Below are 21,398 nucleotides of genomic sequence, written 5' to 3'. Positions count from 1 at the left end.
AGCAGAAGTGGTCTAAGTGTGTTTGTGTGATTGCATGTGTGTGCCTGCCTGAGTCTCCGTCTCCACGAACATGTCTCCCAAAGGTAAACTGGAACAACAGAGGAGCAGAGTTGGAGACAGAGCCTGCAGGCATCCGATGTGATCGTGTCTCTGCTAGACCAAGCAAACAGATGTAGGCCTATTTCCCTGTGTGTCTCGCCTCTCTCTGTTTCCTTCTCTTTTCTTTTTCTATGTACTAGTGAGTTTCACAGAGAGCTGAATGGACTAGTCCACTCTGACAGCTAGCCTCTTAAAAAAAAACAGAGATGCCTGAGACTTGCAGCCACTTTCAAACAACCTGCACACCTTAGCCTCAGGCAATTTGTGTCTCTGGATCTATTAAGGCCATGTTAAGGCAACGACGTCAGCCTAACTATGGAATGTACTACTTCAGTAATTCTGCTTCTTCTTCCTCTTTTCTGTTAATTTCTACCAGAGTAGGGCCTAAGGGTAAGGGCTCTAATTGGGCATTTGATTCCCAGTTGGAGTCCAGAAGAAGACTTTATTAGTCAGTGGTACAATTAGGAGCCGCAGAACTTGAAATGAGCCTGTCCTTCCAAGAAAAATGACACAATAGGTCGTAATGCCAGTTGCCAAAAACAACCTATAGTTACGTTTGAGTGAAAGACACTCTCTAGCGGCCATAGTAATTATGACAAAGAGAAGTGGTGCAGTTCAAATGACGTCAAATTTCCATATTTGGAGGTGGCGGGTTGGGTGGCTGGTTAGATCCTAACTTGCAAAAAGTGGACTTTGCTGCAGGAGATCGCTGTTTGCTTCCCGCTATCAACTGCGAATGTCATGTTCCCAACTGCGAGTTGGGACATTTCTTTGAAAACCGTAACTGCAATTGTTGTGGTGTTTACTGTTGCCATGATGACGAAGGTTGCCTAAATTTAAGGGAGTAGTAACTTTAACTCACACCATGTTTCAAGTGATCATTTTAACCCAGACCATGATCTTTCCCTCACCCTACCCAAGTGATTTTTGTGCCTAAACCTCAACAGACCTTAACCACAGCGTTGTCACACCATAAAACATCATTATTTTTAACAGTGATGTGTAACGGTTTTGGAAGGCACAGACCAATGATTTTGTTCTGCCGATTACTGCCGATATAAGCACCTGATTAGAAAACGCTCTTATGGGTCGTTCTAGAGTGCATGGTCAAATGTGTCATTTCATTTGGACTTCTTGCTGGAAACATATTGATTCTGCATTCATATACATCACATGCATACTTTACATACAGACTCTATGCATAGTAAAAGAAAAACCTTTGAGATTTATGTTGTGTCAACACTAAACTGAATGCTAACTAGTTTTACATGCTGTGTTGGAGGAGGTTTGAAAATGCACAGAGGGCTTTTATGTTTATTCAGGTGTATCTAAAACACGCACGCACACATCTGCTGTCCAAATTGCTACACCAACAGAATTTTTCAGGGTTACTGAAAAAGAGTGTTAAAATAAACATATTTACTGTAAATATATTAATTTAGCTGGTGTGTCTTTTGAGACCCTATTTGAATAAAGTCAGACGCTCCTCTTGAGGTCATAGGACGCCCATATTAAAAATGGCTAGTTAATAAGCTTATTTACATCCTGTGAAGATGGGAGTGAGTGAATCAAATGATTTGTGCTACGTCTTTGAAATTCAACACATTAAAGAGGCTAACTTTTAACATCAGGGCTCAGTGATTAGGATTCTGCTGGGAGGCGGTAATTGCATTTCCTTCTGTGTGATCCAGTGTATTTTCCCCATGAGAGAGGCCAGGCTGTTTTTGAAGAAGCACAACAACATACACATTTCGTCGCATCCGTGGGTCTAGGCAACACACTCTCTGAGGGGTAAACCGTGAAAGATTGGAAGAATAGGGGTAACAATCACAAATATTAATAGAAAGGGATATGTCCGTCATCACGTAGCTGTGTCATGATGTCTGTGGAATGAAAAACAGAAATCTGCTTCAGCACTGTCCCTAATGATATCCAACTAAACAGTGAAAACATCAATCAAAAATACATTTTGTTCCTCACAGCCTCTGCAGAATGCCAAACTCACTGCTTAACTCAGACTCTGCCTGGTGGCTTCAGCTCATTTCACCTCTTCTTTCGCTATTTTTGGGTTCAAAATAACTTAATAACCATGCAGCATGAATATTCACCACTCACACTCTATTTACAAAGCACCGGAGCCGATAGATGACATCTTTAACAACCAACATTTTCCCCCTTGCACTGAAGTTCACTAAAATCAACACAAATGGATCTACTGTAAGGAAGAAAGCGTAAGACCACAACACATATGGCCCCGTCATTATCTCACCCACATCAATAGATGCCATTATCTCCATGCTTGGGTCCAAAGGCTTAATGACCAGGTTGTCCTTCACCGTGTGCTCATTAACCACTGTGACAAAGCCTTTTGTGCAGGTAGATTTCCTCTGTAAATGCCAATTGGAAGGTCACAAGAAGCAGTGAATTAGATCACAAAGTTGACAAAGTGCCAAAAAAGAAACAGCGAAATGAGGGTTTTGCCCTCATATAGGGAAGTGCTCATGGTAATGTGGAAATAGTAACACATGTTAACCAAACTAAAGGTGAACTACTAACATTAGGGTAAATTGTTGCAATTATATGACACACCTTCATGGCAGTTTGAGTGGGGGGTGGTTGTGGTGGGGGGGGTGGGGGTTGATACATTTCAGCAGCTGTCACACTTTGTGGACAAGGACAGGAGGGGAGACATCAAACTTCTGAGGGAAATAGAAAACTGAGGCTCAAGCAGATTTTCTGCGGGTGTCATTATTGATGCTGATCCCTCGGCACGTCACGCTACACTCTTACTAATCAGGTCTCACTATAATGTTTCCACACTGTCTCCTTCTCTAATCAATGACACTCTGCCCTCCTTTAAAAGCATGAAACTTCAGACAGAAAGCGTGAACTGCACAGTTAATCCACTCCGCCAGTGTACTGCTAAATCATCATCATGCCACGTTAGATGGACAGAGGATCAGGTGGAATGCAAAGTAGGTACAGATTAGATTACAGGTGTCCAGGACCACACAGGGGCAAGTAAACACCGCAACAATTAGTAAATTAATCGATTAGTTGATCGACAGACAATTCATCTGCATCTATTTTGATAATGAAATAACAGTTTGGGACATTTATTAAGCAAAAATGGCAAACATTTCCTTGTTGCAGCTTCTCAAATGTGAAGATTTGAAGCTTCTCTGTCTCATGCATGACACTAAATTTGAATATCTTTGGGTTTTTGACAGTTGACAGGGATTATTCACTATTTTCTGACATTTTATAGACCAAACAACTAATTGATTAATCAAAAAATGATCAGCAGATGAATCAGTCATGAAAAAAAAAAAAAAACACAGAACACACACACACACACACAACTGGATCTGGGAATCACTTTAGAAATCGGGATGCTCTGATTTGTCAGATCTGTATCGGCCCTGATACTGACCACATTAAGCAGCTGTGATATCAGCCAGACATGGCAAATCCACATTAAATACAGCTGTCGGTTTTCAGTTCTTTTGATGTTTTAATCTACTGCTGATACTTAATCATCATTCGCAAAATGTGCTTTACAGTAAATGCATTTTAACATGAGGGTAGTGATAGTGGTCTGAAGTGCTGACAACGCCATTCACAGTTAGATACTGTTACTAAGGACTGACTGTATATAATTTCATTTTAGACATTATGAAGCATTAAATGAACAAGTAACATTAGCTTTTATTACATATTTACAAAGCTTACAAAGAGCAGCACAGAAAAAGAAGACTGATATTAAATCTCATTAATGAGAGTTTTAACAGCTAAAGTAAAAAAAACCCACTTCTGAGGGGTGGTGTAGTGTTAATTTAGTGGGTTGGTTTTGTTTTGTGAGAAAAAGAAGGAAAAACACAAGGCCACAGAGGTGAAGAGGTTTGGTGAATAACTGCAGAAGGCTGTAAATAAGCTGAATGACGCATTTCGCCTCAGACAGCGAGTGCCACGGGCTCTGCAGTGGTTATAAGGTCTCTGTGTCTACACAGCAACAGTAATCCTACAGCATGAGCCCTGTGTGTTACATGCATTAAACAAGTTGAAGGTGATGGTGCTTTTGCCCTTGGGTTGGTATACGGTAATGTATCTCAGGATGATGCATTTTAACAACTCAATCTCATAAGCTGTCTAGAAGTATATAATTAAAATAGGCACACGGCTAAAAAGAAAGCGCGTCTCCCATATACAGTAGCTAAGAAGTTCACAGTCACAGCCTAATATTAACTTACATGATATGATCTAAATGAGTCCCATGCAGTCGGTAAAAGTTGGACTGATGCATCCCTACTTAAAAATATATGTTCCGTTCCTGCCAATAAGATATTTTTCATTACTTCAGTACCAACTATTACTCTGCCATATTTCACCAACCCACAACCACAACGTTTTAACATAAATAGACTGCTATCACTTGAATTTTGAGACATTATCATGACCAATTATGTTGTTCCCAAGAAGACTGCCAGCAACAACCATTTTCAAAAGTAGACCTAAATTAGTTTTATTGCTACTTCTTTATTTCCATCGCTCTAACATGCTGTTTAAGTAATTTATGATAATGGTGATTACTTTTACATAATTCAAATAAAATGTCACCATCTAAAGCCTACCTGTGGTGACTTAAATAAATAAGAAATAATAATTCACTATGTATTCGGTACTAATACTAAATTTTTACTCCGCACAAATTGCTTGCAAACAGACACACAGGCTCCACATCCATGCATGCATGCAGTATTCAAAACAACAACGCTCATTTGAGCTCATGTCACAACTGCCTTGTACCAACAACACAGCCTTTCAAGACTCCCTACTGCAAACATTTGTGACTATCTGAGGACGTCACAGATAAGTCAGACAACTAATTGCAAGTCTTTGGGGTATGGTGCCACTAACACTGACAACACAAAATGAACTTCCTTTAATTGACCTAAATGAGCCTTGTAACAAATAGAAATCACTTTGATAATGTGTCATCACTTCCCTCAGAAAAACTGAGACAGCAACCGGGATTAGAGGGAGAGTGAGAACACACATCCTGTCTGTCTGTGAGACGGAGAAAGAGAGTGTGTGTGTGTGTGTGTGTGCACGTACAATCGCAAATACTGTCGGGGCACATATCAAACAGACTTATAAAGCTGTAAATTACACACATATCACAGATGCAGTATATCTTTAACATATTTTCGTCTGGGTACAACTACAAAGAAAGAATTATCAAATACTCACCCCTCTGTGTTGGTAAGAGGCGGGTGGATGGTCTATAATTGTTATAAGAATGCATGTGTCAGCAGGCATACGGCAGTACAAGGAGAGCAGGTGTGTACGTGTGTGTGTGTGGTGTAAACGCACTGAGCAGCTCTAGGCTTCATGTTGGTGTTTAATGAGTTTAGTGGGGGAAACTACAAGGTTTCCGGGATAAAAGTGAGGAGCCGTAGTCTCTATTTGGGCCAGTATTAACTCTCTGAGCCTCCATAGCTGCAGGCTCCTCCACTAACTTGATTAGGCAGGTACAGGCCAGGTACTTTGTGTCCTCTCTTCACGGCTCGCACAAGGACAAGCTGACTCTCACACACACTTTAGTACACAAAGGCACAAACACACACCGGCAAACTTTGTATTTCTTTAGACCTTTCTCTTAATGCATACATGCCACCACAACATCTCCCAAAATGCCACCCGGAAGCAAAAACAATACCATCTAATCAGCAGCAACAGCTACATCAACTTCCCCGACTGATGAAGAGACACACAAGCGAGTATGGCATGTGTCTATAGTTGTGACAGGTCTAATTTAAGCTCACAGCTAAATATACAGTGCAACGCTGCCCCTCTGAACCATGCAGTTTCATGATGCCTTTGATCGCTCGACATCAAAGCTGAATATCATCACTTTTAACTCCAATATATTAATTCACTTTCTATGTTTAGGTTCGGCCTCATATTCCTGCTTAGATGAAAAAAAAAAGTTAACTTGCCCTCACAATGCATATTCATGCAACCCACTGTACACACATTATGACGCCTAAGAGTCTTCAAGCCACACAAGACTCCGCGCTCATCGGATTTTGGTCGACTGACCTAAATTTCCCAGAAATTATGGCACGTATTAATTTGGAAATACCTTCCTGTGTCATTATGAGAACAATTGCAGGTTTTGGTCCTGGTTAATACCCCCTCACCGCTCTAAATCTCCAGGAGTCAGTCCGAAGACTACAGGGCGTATTTAATGTGTGGTCTCCACTGTTGGTTTCGCACCAGCCTCGGGGTCCATCTGGGCTTGATTGTAGGCCAAAAACAGATGTTTCTGCCCGTATGTGTGTGTGTGTTTTTGTGTGTGCACAGCTGTCTACCTGACCCAAATGTATCTATTACTGCTGAAATGCCTCTTTGTCAGTGTGAGTGTACCTGACCCACTTGTATCAGTTTATGTTACCTTGCATGTTGCTCTGCTAGTGTGAGTTTCATATCTGCACCTTCTTGTGTATTTTAACAATTTTCAGTGTGTTGATCCTGTTTATTGTCTCTTAGTCTATGTGTGAAGATGTGTTTTTTGTGCGTACAAAAAATCCTCTTACTTTTAACCCTGAAGAAAAGATTGTGTATGTTCTGTAGAGCTGACAAGGTTACTCATTTTATAGATTGTTTGACTGACAAAAAAAATATTTTCATCATCCTTTAATCGATTCAGTCATTATTCAAGAAAATATGCCAAACATTCTCTGATTTCAGCTTCTCAAATGTGAGAATTTGTTGCTTTTCTATTAGTACACTTAATATCTTTGGACTGATAGTTGGACATTGTTCACTATTTTCTGACATTGTATAGACAAAACAGAGTCAAGAAAACAGAATAAGCAATAATGACAAAAAAAATGCAGCCCTGGTGTTTTGTAAGTCATACATAATATGTGTTGTGTGGTTGATGTTTGAGTCTAGATATCTCTTTGTAGGGTCTTGGATGATTTGGATTTGGCTGCATTATTTATCTGTATTGAGTTCCTCATAAACAACAATGGCTTAAACATTTATTTCAAGATGATATGATTATATGGGGATAACTTCCCAACTAGAGTCATTATAATGACTTTTTTTTTTTTGTATAAAGTACGGCTTCTTTTTTAATGCAACTGCATCTGCCAAAATCCTCCCATTACGATGTCAACATGAGAGGCAGATTAGCAACAACTTAGAGGTATTTAAGACGCATCTGCTTCTTTCTGTGATTACCCTCATACAATGCTGTAATCTCTACCATATTCCCAATTGTATAAAATATCTAAATAATGTTATTTTTTGTAATTAGATATTAGCAGAAATTTTGGTCTCTTCTTACTTCCAGTCTTGTGTTAAATGGTCTGTAGTATAACTGCAGAAGTGTACTATACTGTCATAGAAACACAAAAGAGAATCATCACATGGTTACGCCGAGTTGCATTGTACAAATGCGTGCTGTCAGTGGATAAACTCAGAACAAATATGTGTGTATGTGCGTGAAAATGTCTGCAATTTAAGCTCCAGATGAACACTCTAGCGAGTACGCGTGGATGCCTACATATATCATATTTGCTGAGAGCAAGTGTGGATATGTACACATATGTCCATGAATTTGTGTGGGCGTGCATGTTGTGTATGTATTTATGTGCATGTGTGTCTGCCAATATATTCTTGGAAGCACCAGGCTTCTCATCTGTCTGGTAGGACTGAAACTAGATGAGGGAATGGCTTTCAGACACACACTGACCTGCTCTTCAAAATGTATAGAGAGAAGCACAAAACTGGAGAGGAAGAAGAGGCGAGAAAGTCGTTTAGGGTCACTTGAGGTAGATTAAAGGAGAGAGTCTGGTTATAATGGGAGGAATAGAGGAACAAAGGATGAAGGAGATGCAGGAGAGGATGAAGAGAAGAGGTTGGATGAGATGAAATTAGGGGAGCGAAGCAAACGGGACGAGGATAGAGTATTTTGGAAAGAAGAGGAGAGGGGTGTTAAGGAGGTTAAGCAGGAACAAAAGAAGGAAGATAATGGAGAGGATTAATAGAAGACGAGTTTAGATGGAAACAGGAGGACTGAGGAGTTTAGGGCCACTTCAATAAGAGAGTAGGAAATACGAAGTTGGAAAGGAGTGTGGCTTTGCTGTGAAGAGTGCCTGGGATCTCCATAAATAACACACACCGCATGCCGTAAAACTGCAATTCCTCACATCTCTCCAGCCCATGAGTGTATGTCATATGTCAGGAGAGTGGTCCCACAGAGGTAATTGAATCAGGACAAGAAAACAACAGGGGAACAGGCTCAGAGTGAGGTGGTCAGGCACAGCTGGAAAAGCAACTGTTCCCCCTTTTAAACTAAAGGGAAAGGAAACACCAGGGGAAACGGCAGTATTCTGAGTATCTGGGACTGCGGTGTCCAGAGAGCTGACTCTTCATGGCCTTTCACTGGAGCCACAGCTCCAGGTGCAACACAGTGAAGGGTCTGTTTAAGATCCAGTTTCTTTTAGACCACCTAGACCCCATATGTGTGTCTGTTTTCATGAACACACCTGTTCTTTTTTGGTTTTGTTTTATGTAAACTGCAATCATATGAGTGTAATAATCCATCTCTGTGTGAAATAATGACAGAATGGGTGAAAACTGATTCAAACTCGCCCCCTGACAAGGACAGGTAGCCTGAAATAAATCAGTTCAAACAAAAATACCGACAACAACAGTCAGCTTTTATAGGCTGGAAAATGTTGCGGGGGAAGAAGCTAAAATTGGGTGCGAGGGAGTTTAAAGTGCTCTGTTTGTGATGTGTTTCTTTTTTATTTTTTTTTATTCAGGCTCATCAAGAAAACTGCAGCTATTGTAAAGGGGAAATTGCCTGTAAAAACTTTCCTCTGCATGTGTTATTGCCTCAAACCGGAGAAAATCTGGAAGTGAAGGTTCATTCTAGGAGCAGCATGTAAATCAACATAAACAACACTAGGTGTAAACGAGCCTAACAGGGGCCAAAAAAAAAAAGTGGTGGGTTAGTCGTCTCTACAGCTGGCCCAGACTGTTAATGTCTGCACTTTTTCTATTAGACGGGACCCCCTGACTGGCTCATACAATTATGTTATTCTTCTGGGGCTGTGAGTGTGGGTGTCTGCATTGTGAGGCTGCATCTGGAGGTGATAAACCAGCAGAAAGCACATAAATAATGACTTAATGATCCCCTCCACCCTTTACTATAATGATGACGATGGAGTTTTCCAACACGGGACAATCCACATGTGGCTTGCAGGTGTGTGTTCAGCTCCATCCCTGTTATTCCTTAACCTCCCAACTCCCCAAGGGTATGTCCACTTTTACTTTGTCCATCTTTTATCATCCCACCATCCATGTATATACATCTATAAATTTCTGCTTTCCTGCGCGAGCATTCATCTTGCTATAGTTGTAGAAATATGTATTTAATATGTGCAAAACCTCGCTTCTCTCAAGAGAATGATACAGCTGGGTGATTTGAGAGTATTTGCATTAATCGTCCCGTCAAGTTACATTCTGTGCAAAAGTGGTAAATGTATGTATGTGTGAGAGAAAAAGAGAGAGAAACGGGTCATTTTGAGTGACAGAATGTGTGGGACCAAACACAGAATCAGAGTGCAGTGCGGTTAAATTACAGTCCAGCCGCCCATGCAGACATAACAGTATGATTTGTGTAATTGTTTTTTTAGGTACATTCTGCTACCACTGCTTTACAACAATAGCTGTAAATCATGTGACTGTACACTGCAATTAACATCATTTACCTCCTTCACGGTAATCATGCTCTGCAGCTAAGGATGGATGCAATGATTCAGATTATTTGTGTGTGTGCGTATGTGTGTGTGTGTGTGTGTCTTAGGGACACTTTAGCCTTTTCTGCTTAAATTATTTTGCTAACATCTAACTGGCTTTTGAAGCTTCTAAAAAAGCATAATTTCAACTCAGGTATTCAGCAAGAAGTCAGGATGTCATCGATTCATACAGAGCAAGAGGGAAAAGATGGCAAACTATTAAGAGGCACAAAAAAGTGAGAATCAAAGATGAAAAAAATGTGACTGTAACCTGCCAATTACTATAATTGCTTCAGCTAAACCTAATGAACGCTGGATATCTGAGGGGGTGAGGAATCACACACAGGGTGCATGCACATGTGCACATATGCAATTACTGAAAAAAAAGAAAAACCAGGACTGTTTTCTCTCACATCTTTTCAGGAGCAAGCTAAGAAGAAACATACATTTGGAATGAGAAAGTGTTGATTATGATATATGGGGCCCAGGGGGGATCGAGTGGAGGCAGTGTGGGTGTGGAGCTCCGCTGATGACAATGACAGGTTACAGTGGGTCTCATTGTTTGCAGAGACCTGCAACCGCCTGTGGGTGTTTGGACTGAAATGGTTCCAGGAAGCAGAAACCGCTGTTGTTTCATGCCTATTAGCACACAACACTACCCGTAAAACTGAACACGGGGGTTGTTAGTGTCCTTGAATAAGTTACTGCATCCCTCCCAGTTCCAGCTGACCCTGCACTCTGACCTTCCCATATCAGAGGGAGGGCGAGTGAAAAGATTATTTCCCTCTGGGGATGAATAAAACACTGTATTAATATTATGGTTTTCCATACAGAGTGAAAGAGAGGGTGGAAACTGTAATGGGGTTGAGGGATATAGGAGAAAAAACATCCCTTTTACTCCAAAGACAATTCTGAATGGTTTGTAGATCTCCAGCTGCAAATTTGAGCTCTTTGTAACACCAGCAGAGCCATTAAAAAGAAGAAAAAAGTCAACTATTTGCACTCGCACAATTACCTCCTGAGTATCAGCTGCCTGATGGTCTCTTGCAACAGTTTTCTCTTGCACTGAGCGATACAACTCCTTTTTGTGTGCTTTTCTAAAGTCAATAAAAAGACGTCGACCCTGTAGGAAAATCCTCTTACGCCCTTAACTGTTGGAGTGAAGGGAGTGCTTTTCCACCCAGAAAGCCTCTGGGGAACCGCACGGAGCATAAAATAGATCAGGATGCTACGGGGCCTCGCTTCAGAAGGGCAGAGGTCTATTTTTAATGACAACAAGAGCACGGCAAAAAAGTGTTGTGGTAGGGCAAGTCCAGAGGAAATGTATCCTCTGCGTGGGAGTCCCTCCCTCGCTGTGCCTGTCTTAGGAGTTCTACAATAGCTTCAGTAAAAAACAACTGTGAAGGATTCCTGCAACAAAATCCATTTTATCCTCCGTTTATAATGATCTGACTGTGCTGATCTCAGCTTATCCTGATTACAGAAAATCGGGCAATTGTCTTTTCTTCTTTTAGACACCTGCTGAGAAGATAAGCAATGAAAGAAATGGACTGTGTGTATGTTTGGTGTGGCTTTGCAGCTCACCCTTCTTGCATGTCTATGCATATATCTATATCTATATCTATCTATCTATCTATCTATCTATATATATATAGATATATATTTATAGATATATATATGTATATATATGAAAGGGCAGCATGGGAGTCAGGGTTGGGTTAAGGGTCATATCTGGTTAAACTGAGGTCAACATAGAGCAAACCATCTTCTGAGAAAGTGAAACTGGAGCCTTTCCTTTCAGTGTGATGACCTCTGCACCTGTGAACAGAGCTGCCTGTGAAATAAACAGCAGAGCTATTAATATTCTTTATATTTGTACACAGGCATATTTTCATTCCTGCCTCGATTTACCCCAGCTTTGTTTATTCTTGAAGATTTATTTGTCGATATCATCTTACCGCCTCTCTCCCTCTCTCCCTTTCAAATGTCAAATGTCGGCCTACGTTGTATGATGCTGCAGGGTTCAATGCTCATCTCTTCCGTTAAAACATCACAATAGCACGCAGAACACCACCTTAACTGGGATGTGTGTTTTTCGGCACTTTGGTGTTTATTTGTATTTGAGAATTGTGCGGGCGCGTGTGTGTGCTTGCACGCCTTCTCTTTTCTGTGCCTAACAACAACTTATGCAAGACCGAGAAGGGAAAAACACATTTCATCCCCTAGAATCTTTAAACAATCCACTTCAGTCCCAACAGGGCAGCACAGCGGAAGAAGCACAGGCAGAGAGTCAGCACAACTCTTGAACGTAACTCACTTCTCATGGGAATTCAGTAACACAATAGAGCCGGAGCAGGAGAACAGAAACATTCTCTTGTTTCATGAACAGCATAATCAGACCACTACATTAGCCAACCAACACTGTCTGCTGAAAAAAGGACACTCCTGGCAATACCTCTAGAATTACTCCATTGTCTTTTGCAGCATCTGATATCCTTATTGCCGAGGCCCAGTACCTGGCTAGACTTTTAATAGACTTAATGTTCCATAACAACACATCCCTTGAAACCAAACTCCCACTCATGCACAATAGAATTAAACTCCAAATAACCACTTCCTGCATGCACAGAGCTTAAAAAAAAAAATCAAAGTCAAGTCGGCTTATCTTACTGTAAATGCACAATCTACAAAATAAGGTGCTCGCACCTGGCAGACATCCAGACACACCGGTTTCTAACTGAGGGCTTATTCTTGCTGATGGTTTATTCAAGAAAGAATGAAATGTTATTCAGAAGGAATAATAAGTGGTTTGTTATTCACTGCTGGTGGTTACGGTCAGACCACACATCCTCCGCGTGGCTTCACCTTCAGAACTGAGGCAGCATTGTGTGTGCAACTGGGTAGACTACACACTCACGTTCGTGCTCCACACAGACCAGTAAAGGGCATGACTCATGGGAGACTCATGTCTGGAGTGTGTAGTGTTCGCAGACATGGTTTTGGAAAACAATACAGTAAGTGTGTGTGTGTGTGTGTGTGTGTGTGAAGGAGCTCACAACCATTGCCACCATGCGACTGTGTTTTCTTATTTGTTTCTCACTCTTTACTTTGCCTTCCTTTCAAGGGCATAGGTTTGGTTTTCAGACACACAATAAAGTCAGAGGTCCCTCAAAACAAGAAGTATTAAAAAAAAAGGTAAATTGCTGGATTATTTATGCGATAACTCTACTTCAAATCATGATTAGTTTCCTTGATAGAGTCTAGATGCTTTATGATGATGTTTATGCTGTATTTCCACCTTTTCTATCTCTAGAAAATATGGCAGTGTTTTTTACAGCCTTGGGTAACACCAGCAATAAGAAGGGCAATCTCTATGTAGCCTGAGAGGCAAATTCCAGGGCAACAAACACCCCAAAATCAATTGCTGCTGCTTGTAAAACTTAATAACTGAAGGCTACTCAGATGAGAACATTAATAATTTTGGACTTTGGTGGCAACATCCTTTGGATTTTACTAGCTGGACAGTAAGACACTGATTGGAGAGATTTTATTGAATAAACTGAAACTGTCTTTCAGTCTCCCTTCTTTCTCTGTATCACTCTTTTTTTCTTTCCCTCATCTTTCCTTCTCTTTGTCTTCTCTGACTTTCTGAGTCTATTTTTCTCTTTCTTGTCTTGTCCTGCTTGCCTGCCTCTCCGCCTGTCCCTCTCTACGGACCTCTAGCACTGACAGATGAATCCAGTTGTCAGATGCATCCGGGGACCAACTAGACTCCAGAGAGAAACTCCTCCTTGTATATTTAGCAATTTCCTTCAAACCCACTCGGCCTGCCTGTCTGCTCATCACTCTTTGTATCACCCCCTCCATCTCTATATAGTTCCTCATCCTTTTTTCTTTCTGTTGCCCTTTCTTACTGCATTCAAACTGCACGCGCCTCCCCTCTTTGTCTGAGAAACTTAAGTTCTTATCTTTTCACCTCAATCTGCACTGTCAAATCTCCCTTTCTCTCTCTCTCTCTCTTTTTCTCTATCTCTCCTCTGATCTCTCTTCTGTTCCCATTTTTCCTGCATGGCCAAACTACAAGTAGTGGGACGCTTTATCTTTTAGATGTTATCGCAAACTTTCATATAAGGTCGGATAAAAAGAATATACCACGCTCTGTAATTTTGTTTTCTCATTCATTGCTGAGGGAAGCATCCCCACGCATCCTCTTGCAACTTGAATATTTCGGGGTTTTTTTTTCGAGGATATTGCTCTGATTAGCCCTTCGTAATGATTTCAAAGTAGAGATAAATGTTTTCATTTGCTGAAGATTAAAGGATTTTCTGTATTTATATCCTCGCGCTGATCAAATTAGAGCTTCTCTGGCTGTTTGCAGCAGTGCGATAGATGAAGCTCAGATAGTTCTAAACACATCACATCAAAAGAGGTTCTTATCGTATAATGATATGCTCTATAAAGATAAGATGCTGCGATGCATTTCCCACGAGGAGTAAAATACTCAAATCCACGAAAGACTTTGGCTACAGTACATTACCTCCTCCTGCTGATACGAAAAACATATGGCAAACACAACATTGCGCGACACGCAAATAAAACACAGAGACGCATATCCGTACACCTGCTTTAATAGGTACAAGCTGCTAATTTAGCTGTGACTATACATAGAGTGTCAAAGTCTCACAGGAGGAAGTCCCATTTCCCTCTCACCTCAGAGGTACAAGCTACAGCCTGAAAGAAGAAGCTCCTATAAAAGAGAAATATACGAGCTGAGCGCGGCTATCAAATGATCCTCTCATTCATGCTTCAAAGTCATTCATCTTCCAGAGAAATACAGCTGGGTGACGGCCCAGAGAGGGAAACGTGTGTGTTTCTCTGTGTATGTGTGTCTGCAAGTGTGTTTTGTGACAACTCATGACTCTTTTCACCCTTCAAATGGTCCTGTGGCACTCAATCAGTCAATAAACAAAGACCAGCAAAGCCTCTTCGCTCTTTCTTCCTCGATCTCTCATTTTAAAATCCTCTTTTCACCTCTTTTCCCCTGACTCATTACACCTCGTCACACTCTCTGCCGTCCTCCCTCTACTCTACTCCTCTCCTTCCCTCGGTTGCTCTCTCACTAGCCTAATACAGACTCAAGTGCGGAAGAAAAGTACAAAAAAACCTCCAAACTTAAATAAGTTTACAATAATCGCTTCTCCTGTTGTCGCAGAAGTTTGGATCCATCTCTGTTTAACCTTTCACATATCCTCTTGGCTTGATCCCCACTGAAAAAGAGGCTTTGGGGGATTATTTAATCGTGACCCAAATAGAGCCTCCCTCTCTTTCCCATACTGGCATCCTGGTTAAAAGACAGATTCCTCTGCTATTTGAGCGGGGTTTGAGGTTGTAGTGAAAAGAGAGGGACAGAGCTAATGTAGTGTAACAGTGCTGGCGAGTGAACGCTGGTTTAGTGGTGCTAATTCCCTTTGACGTGTGGACATGAAACTGGATGTTTTACTCAAACCACAGACATTCATTCTTGGATCCAAGCAGCAGCAGCAGCAGCAGAAATAATAGTGCAATCGAGGATCACATATCGCTTGCCTGCATTTCCCTGCTGCATCGCAAACTCACATTAATTCCTACACCTGCACTGGCTCTGTTTCTGCTGTTTAGCATGCAGTGTGAAATTACCACAGCTTCCTCTGCCTGTTTTACAAGGATCTGTCCCATCAGAGAACTGGTGTGTGTGTGTCTGGGTGTGTGTTTGTGTGTGTGTGTGTGGTCCAGGTATTCCTCATGTTGTGGGGAAGTAAATCTGTTTACAGTCGTGTTGTGGGGACTCGCCTCTCTTAACGGGGGTAAGGGTTAGGGTTAAGGTAAGGATAAGTCTCCAGGAAATGAATGTAAGTCAATATAATGTCCTCTGAAGTGATGGAAACATGACTTTGTGTGTGTGTGTGTGTGTTTGGGTGTGTGTGTGTGTGTTTTGACATGAGCCGACATTCGCTTCTTATCACTTCATTTCCAGCTCCTTTCATACATCACTCTTCATTGTGTAAGTGTTCGCATGGCATGTTTTCACTATAACTCAATTTATTTCTTCACACTATAATGCTGTGTAGCGTTATAGTGTGATATTCCTTGCAGAATATAAAGTCACATTGTGTGTTTCTTTTTTAAATAATGGCACCATGCCGGTTTTTTTAAGTGACAAAACTTTCTGAGCTGACCTTGATGGAGAAAGATGTAACTCCATTCTATCTCTATGGCAATGACGTAGCTGCCATGCAGACTTTTGTGAGGATAAACAACAGATGCCATGGGGTTGTATGCCACTTAATAGCTTCCATCTGATCTCCATGGCAACTGCCATGACACTTTGGCCTTTAAAGAACAGAAGTGGCGTGGATGATAAACCTTCATTTTGCCAGCATTTTAATGCCCTTTGTGACAGACAGGCTCTCAGCTCCCTTGGAGGTAGCCATAGCAACATTGCACCATCTTGCTAAATAAATAAGAATGTCAGAAAAGAGAGAACTATTCACTTTCCCTCTGACAACTTTCTCTGTATGGGTCAGATATTTTTTATTTATTTTTATTTTATTTTATTACTTTATTTGACAAGAATAGTGCATATTAATCACATTTCTGAAATTATGCCACTTAGAGAGAAAAGCTCATTTTCATCTGTAGTCCCTGGGCAGGCAATAGTTGAAAGCATTATGAATAAAAGCATTGAAAATACAATTAACAATAAAAGCAGTGAACATATGCAGATACAAACAGAGCCTGAACAACGTAGAGACAAGAAAGATAGCTCTTAAGACACACAAAATGAACAATAGCTTGACAACAGTCAACAAATGGCATGAAAGCTCATTCAACAAATGACATGACAACACAATGTTAGGTCAGGTGAAGTGTGGATATTATGTACAGAGCCTATGATAAGCAGGAGCAGCTCTTACACTAAGCATAATAGTGACAAACAAGACAACAAACAACACAAAAACACCTCACTGTTCTAGTGTTCACAAGTTTGATTTCTAATGAACCAGACTCTTAATGTTGTGGTGAATGAATGGTAGTCGGCGCAGTTTCTTATGTATTGTGGTAAATTGTTCCAATCCTGAGAGGCTCTGACAGAAAAAGCTAAAACTACTTTGTCTTCTAGGAGTCAGACAATCTCTTCTAGTTGTTGCTCAAGTACTTCGGCTTGTTTTTAATGTGATGTAAGTACGGAGTGGTGGAGGAGCTGTATGTAATACCTTGAAAACGAGACACAGTCTACTGTATTTAACCATGTTTTCCCAGCATAGGAAGTTGTGCTTTTCCAAAATATTGCAATGATGAAATCCTTGTGGCTTCATGTCTAGAGTTTTTAATGTTTGTTTGTACAGAGACTCTATTTGCTTTAGAATGGTTTTATTGACGTGTCACCAACTTGTCAGACAGTATGTGATGTGTAGGAGGATCATTGTATTCATGAACATTTTAATTGCATTAGTGATCATGCAGTTCCATGTAAATTTGAAATTGGCCAGAAAAAGTATAATTTTCCTTGCAACTTTTTTATGTGTGGCATGAAAGACAGATTTGAGTCAACAGTGATGCCAAGTTATTTCAACTCAGACACGATCTGTAGTTTTTGTTTTTTTTCCAGAGACTGTGATGTCTGGATCCAGTGTTGAGGTTGGTCTTTTTGTGAAGAACATGCTGACTGTTTTTGTAACATTAGGCTGATGTATCCAAATATAAGAACATGCTGACTGTTTTTGTAACATTAAGCTGATGTATCCAAATATAAGAACATGCATACTGTTTTTGTAATGGTTTCAGCAAATGTATCCTAAGCAAACATATCCGAATACAGTGCTACTGGCACAAATAACCCCAAAGAGCTTCAAAAATGAGCATAAGTATTTTGGATCACTGTTTTCTAACATGTGGGATGATTTTTTGGAACGACTACAGTGTTGAAATCAGTATGCAGTGGCAGAAGGAACAAGTGGGGGGGTTGGGGGGTGAGGAGGGGGGATAATGGCAAAGTGGTTGTGATGTATAAATAGCCTGTGGTAGTGAGAGGACAAAGCACAGCGGGGAAGAACAGCAAACCACTTCAACTATTGTTTGAGTCTCCAGGTTTACTCGCATAAGAGCAATAAATCTTCCACTAAGGAGAATATGTAAAATCGGGCTTCCATGCAATTCACAGCCAATAAACCAAGATCTTTTGTGATACTGTGTGTGTAGGGACAAACTATCCCAAAGCCCCATCTTGCTTGTGTCAGATAAATAAGTAACCAAAGGGCCTTAAAGAGCACCAAGGGGCCAGAGGGTAATGGCTGTTTAGTTTACACGTGCATGATAATGCCTTTCACTTTTCACTCCCAACAGGATTCGACCCTCGAGGGATGCCGAATCACAAAGGTCGACGGTCTTGTCATTCAATTGGTTTCCATAGCGATCACACAGCCCGCTGAGGCCACCGGGGTCATTTTCATCCTGGAATTCTCCTGGCTGGGACTAATTGCTGTGTTTGTGCTTGTGTTCTGTGTCAGTGCTCAGGCAAATTCCCAACGCAGAGCAAATATCAATCACGCTAATCATATGCTGCTCTTCACTAGGCGCTGGAATGTGTGGCTGCTCTCCATGCTATGGGCTCATCTGTATCTGATGCTCATCTCTCATGATTTTATCTGGCAGGAGTGTAAGCGTTAATGTTGTTTTTTTTTTTTCCACGCACTGTTTCTCTAGCTGCAATATAAACTGGCAACCTTTGCCAAAAGGCATCGTGTCACATGATTTCTTGATTCAGCACTTTCACATTGTCCTTCTTTCTCATTTTGTATTTCTTTTTCATCTCTTTTCCTTCTCCTGTCCTGGGGGACTTTAGCATCCAACGTCTAATAAAGGCCTGGACGCCGCAAGTCTAAAGTAATTTTACCATCTGGATGAGGGTCACTTTTTTCCATTGGTAAGCACAGTGTGACAGGACAGACGAGCCAGAGCATCCTCATGGGTCTGAGGCCATAAGATCAGAGGAAGCTGACTGTGTTTATAAGAACTGCAGCTTTCAAGTCCCAAAAGCTCGCACGACCAAAACAACCAAAGACCCAGATGAATACCAATGGAATGGAAAAGAGTACGTGTCAGTGCTTTATACTCTGGACACAAAATCAGTGTTAAAATTTGCATAAAAGCCGTACTCTGAAAAGGTGTTCGCCCTAGGCCTGAATAAACAATGGTGAATCAGTGACTTAGTTAACAATTATGTCCGGTTAATTGTACATTAATCAGCATGATTAGAGTTGGAGATAAGCATTCATCCAAACCTGCTGCAGGGCCGGTAAGAACAGATGCCAAGGACAGAGCCGTGGGGTAACTGAGGAGCTGTGAATTCATGTAGCACCCGAACAATATATGCTCACAACACAAATCACGTTTTAACCTACAAAACAGCTAGAGCTTTAATCACTGTTTCCTTTTATAATCTTCTTTAACCACTGACAAGTATATGACACTGATTCAGGACGGCTTTCATGAAAGAGTGATGTTTGGTTAAATTTGGAATTTATTGAGAAATTTATTTCAAATGAAGCTTCTACAGTATTCTACTCCTGAAATAAGTTTTGTAAAAAATAAAAAAGTAAAAAGTTTCACAAAACCATAAGTATAAACATTCAAGGACTCGGCATTTGGCTCTGCAATTGTGTGAGAAACCTGAAGTTGAAGGTGTGTAGCTGGAAGGTCTGAAATAAAAAGCTGTATTCTGTACATAATCAGCATGTCTCATAAAGGTTTGTTCATATCCTTTGTGCATTAAAATAACTGACATAATTTCACCAAAAGCAAGTAGAAGAAGAATCTTTAGTCAGAACAATAACAACATATATAACACAAGAGTCAGACAACAAGAATACCTTCAGAGCATATAAAAGCAAGGATACTTCATACACAGCCACTAAAACACTGCTGTTAATATAATCAGAATATGAAAAGGTAGGAGGCACAATTAACCAGGAAACAACAGTGATAAATTGTTTCAAGGCACTGACAGTTTGAGGACTGGTGCAGTGATATTTCCTTGACTATTTTCTTTTTAAAAACCAGTAATATTTTTTTTATGTTTTTCTCAAAGTGCATAATTGTGCACCTGCTGCAATTAATGCAGAAGACTTGCTCTACTGAAGCGATATCGGTTGTGATACCAGACTTTAATCAATTGTCATAGGATACTGAAAGCGGAAAAGAGAAGGCAAACACGGCGTGAATTTGTTGAATATAAAGATTTGATGGAAGCTCTCATGCTTTCTCCGCTGTGGGTTGCACTCTGCCAGCACCACCAAGTGGTCAGACATCGCAGAGCAGAATGCAAAACTTCTAAAACTGACTATTTACATTGTGGAATTTTGGATTTGTGGATTAGTGTGTGGTTTCCCGTGAGATGTCGGCACATTCAGACGAAATATTGTAAGCTATATTAACAGGCGGTATGACTGCACAATAAGGTGTATGGCAAGTAGTAAAAGTCATGGGTTTATTTTCAAGAAAGACAAAAAACCCAAACGCGAAAAGAGAAATTGCTTCAGGAGCCTGCATATGGCATATCTTAATAATTACAATTAATAATAAAATATGTTTCGTCTTACCAAGTGAGGTGCCCAACTCCCGTTCATCTAGTAGAGAGCGAAGCTGCGTGTCTTGTACCGGTGAGAAGAGTAGTAAGAACAAACAAAAAAATAAAGACAAGCTGAAGATGAAATATCCTCAGTTCTGTTGTGTCTCTTTCCAGAAATCGATCTCGGTAAAACTCCCCCTCTCTCTCTGCAGAGATTCCTCTGCGCTCTCGTCCCTCCGGAGCTGTATGTTCTATTTCTGCCCCACAGAGAAGCGCTCTGTGCCGGTGGCTCCTCGGCGCACGGGTTGTAATCGGACACCGCACTGTCGCGCTGCGCCACAGACAATATGCCTCCGCTCCTCGGGGGTGTGGAGGGGAGGGGGCGCGGGTGCGAAAACGCGACGGAGATAAAAACTAAACTTTCCTTCAACTAAAACGTCTAGCTCTCATGCAAATAAAAAAAAGCCAAGCGCTGTGGAGGTGGGTGATGTGTCCAGTGCTGCTCTCAGTCACAGCTGCGCATCTCACGGGCAGGGTTTTGATGGCTGAGGAGTGCGCCCCCACTTCGCGCGTCCACTCCAGCAGCGAGGAGAGACGTGGCAGCGGCGCACAGCTGTCCTGCAGGTGGAGGAGAGGAATACAGCCCAATAACTAGCAACAAGTGGGATGACTGAGATTTGGACAGTTTGAGCTATATTGACATTTTCACCCGTATGCACTGCTGTACTCTATTCCAGCAGTTAAAATCTGGCTTGTCTTTTACAGGGAGGTCAGAGGTGAAAGTCAGCCTCAGAACAGCACTAATCCCTTATGCTTTGTTTATTTGCAAGTAATTCTGGGAATCTTGAGCTACATTTGCACACACATCCCTTGAT

General features: G+C 41.1%; 1 protein-coding gene across 1 annotated transcript in view; it reads right to left on the bottom strand.

The window, feature by feature from the left end:
• The window catches only part of sema5a (sema domain, seven thrombospondin repeats (type 1 and type 1-like), transmembrane domain (TM) and short cytoplasmic domain, (semaphorin) 5A), a 125,073-nt gene extending 103,912 nt beyond the window's left edge, over positions 1–21,161 (bottom strand). The window contains exon 1 of the mRNA XM_042400075.1: positions 20,555–21,161. The gene's annotated coding sequence lies outside the window, so the exon portion shown is untranslated. The remainder of the gene's footprint in view (positions 1–20,554) is intronic.
• Positions 21,162–21,398: the final 237 nt, after the last annotated feature.

The sequence above is a fragment of the Thunnus maccoyii genome, chromosome 21 (assembly GCF_910596095.1).
Source record: "Thunnus maccoyii chromosome 21, fThuMac1.1, whole genome shotgun sequence".
In the NCBI taxonomy this organism is placed as follows: domain Eukaryota; kingdom Metazoa; phylum Chordata; class Actinopteri; order Scombriformes; family Scombridae; genus Thunnus; species Thunnus maccoyii.
The sequence above is the reverse complement of the archived record's forward strand: the minus strand, read 5'-3'. Positions and strand labels throughout refer to the sequence as shown.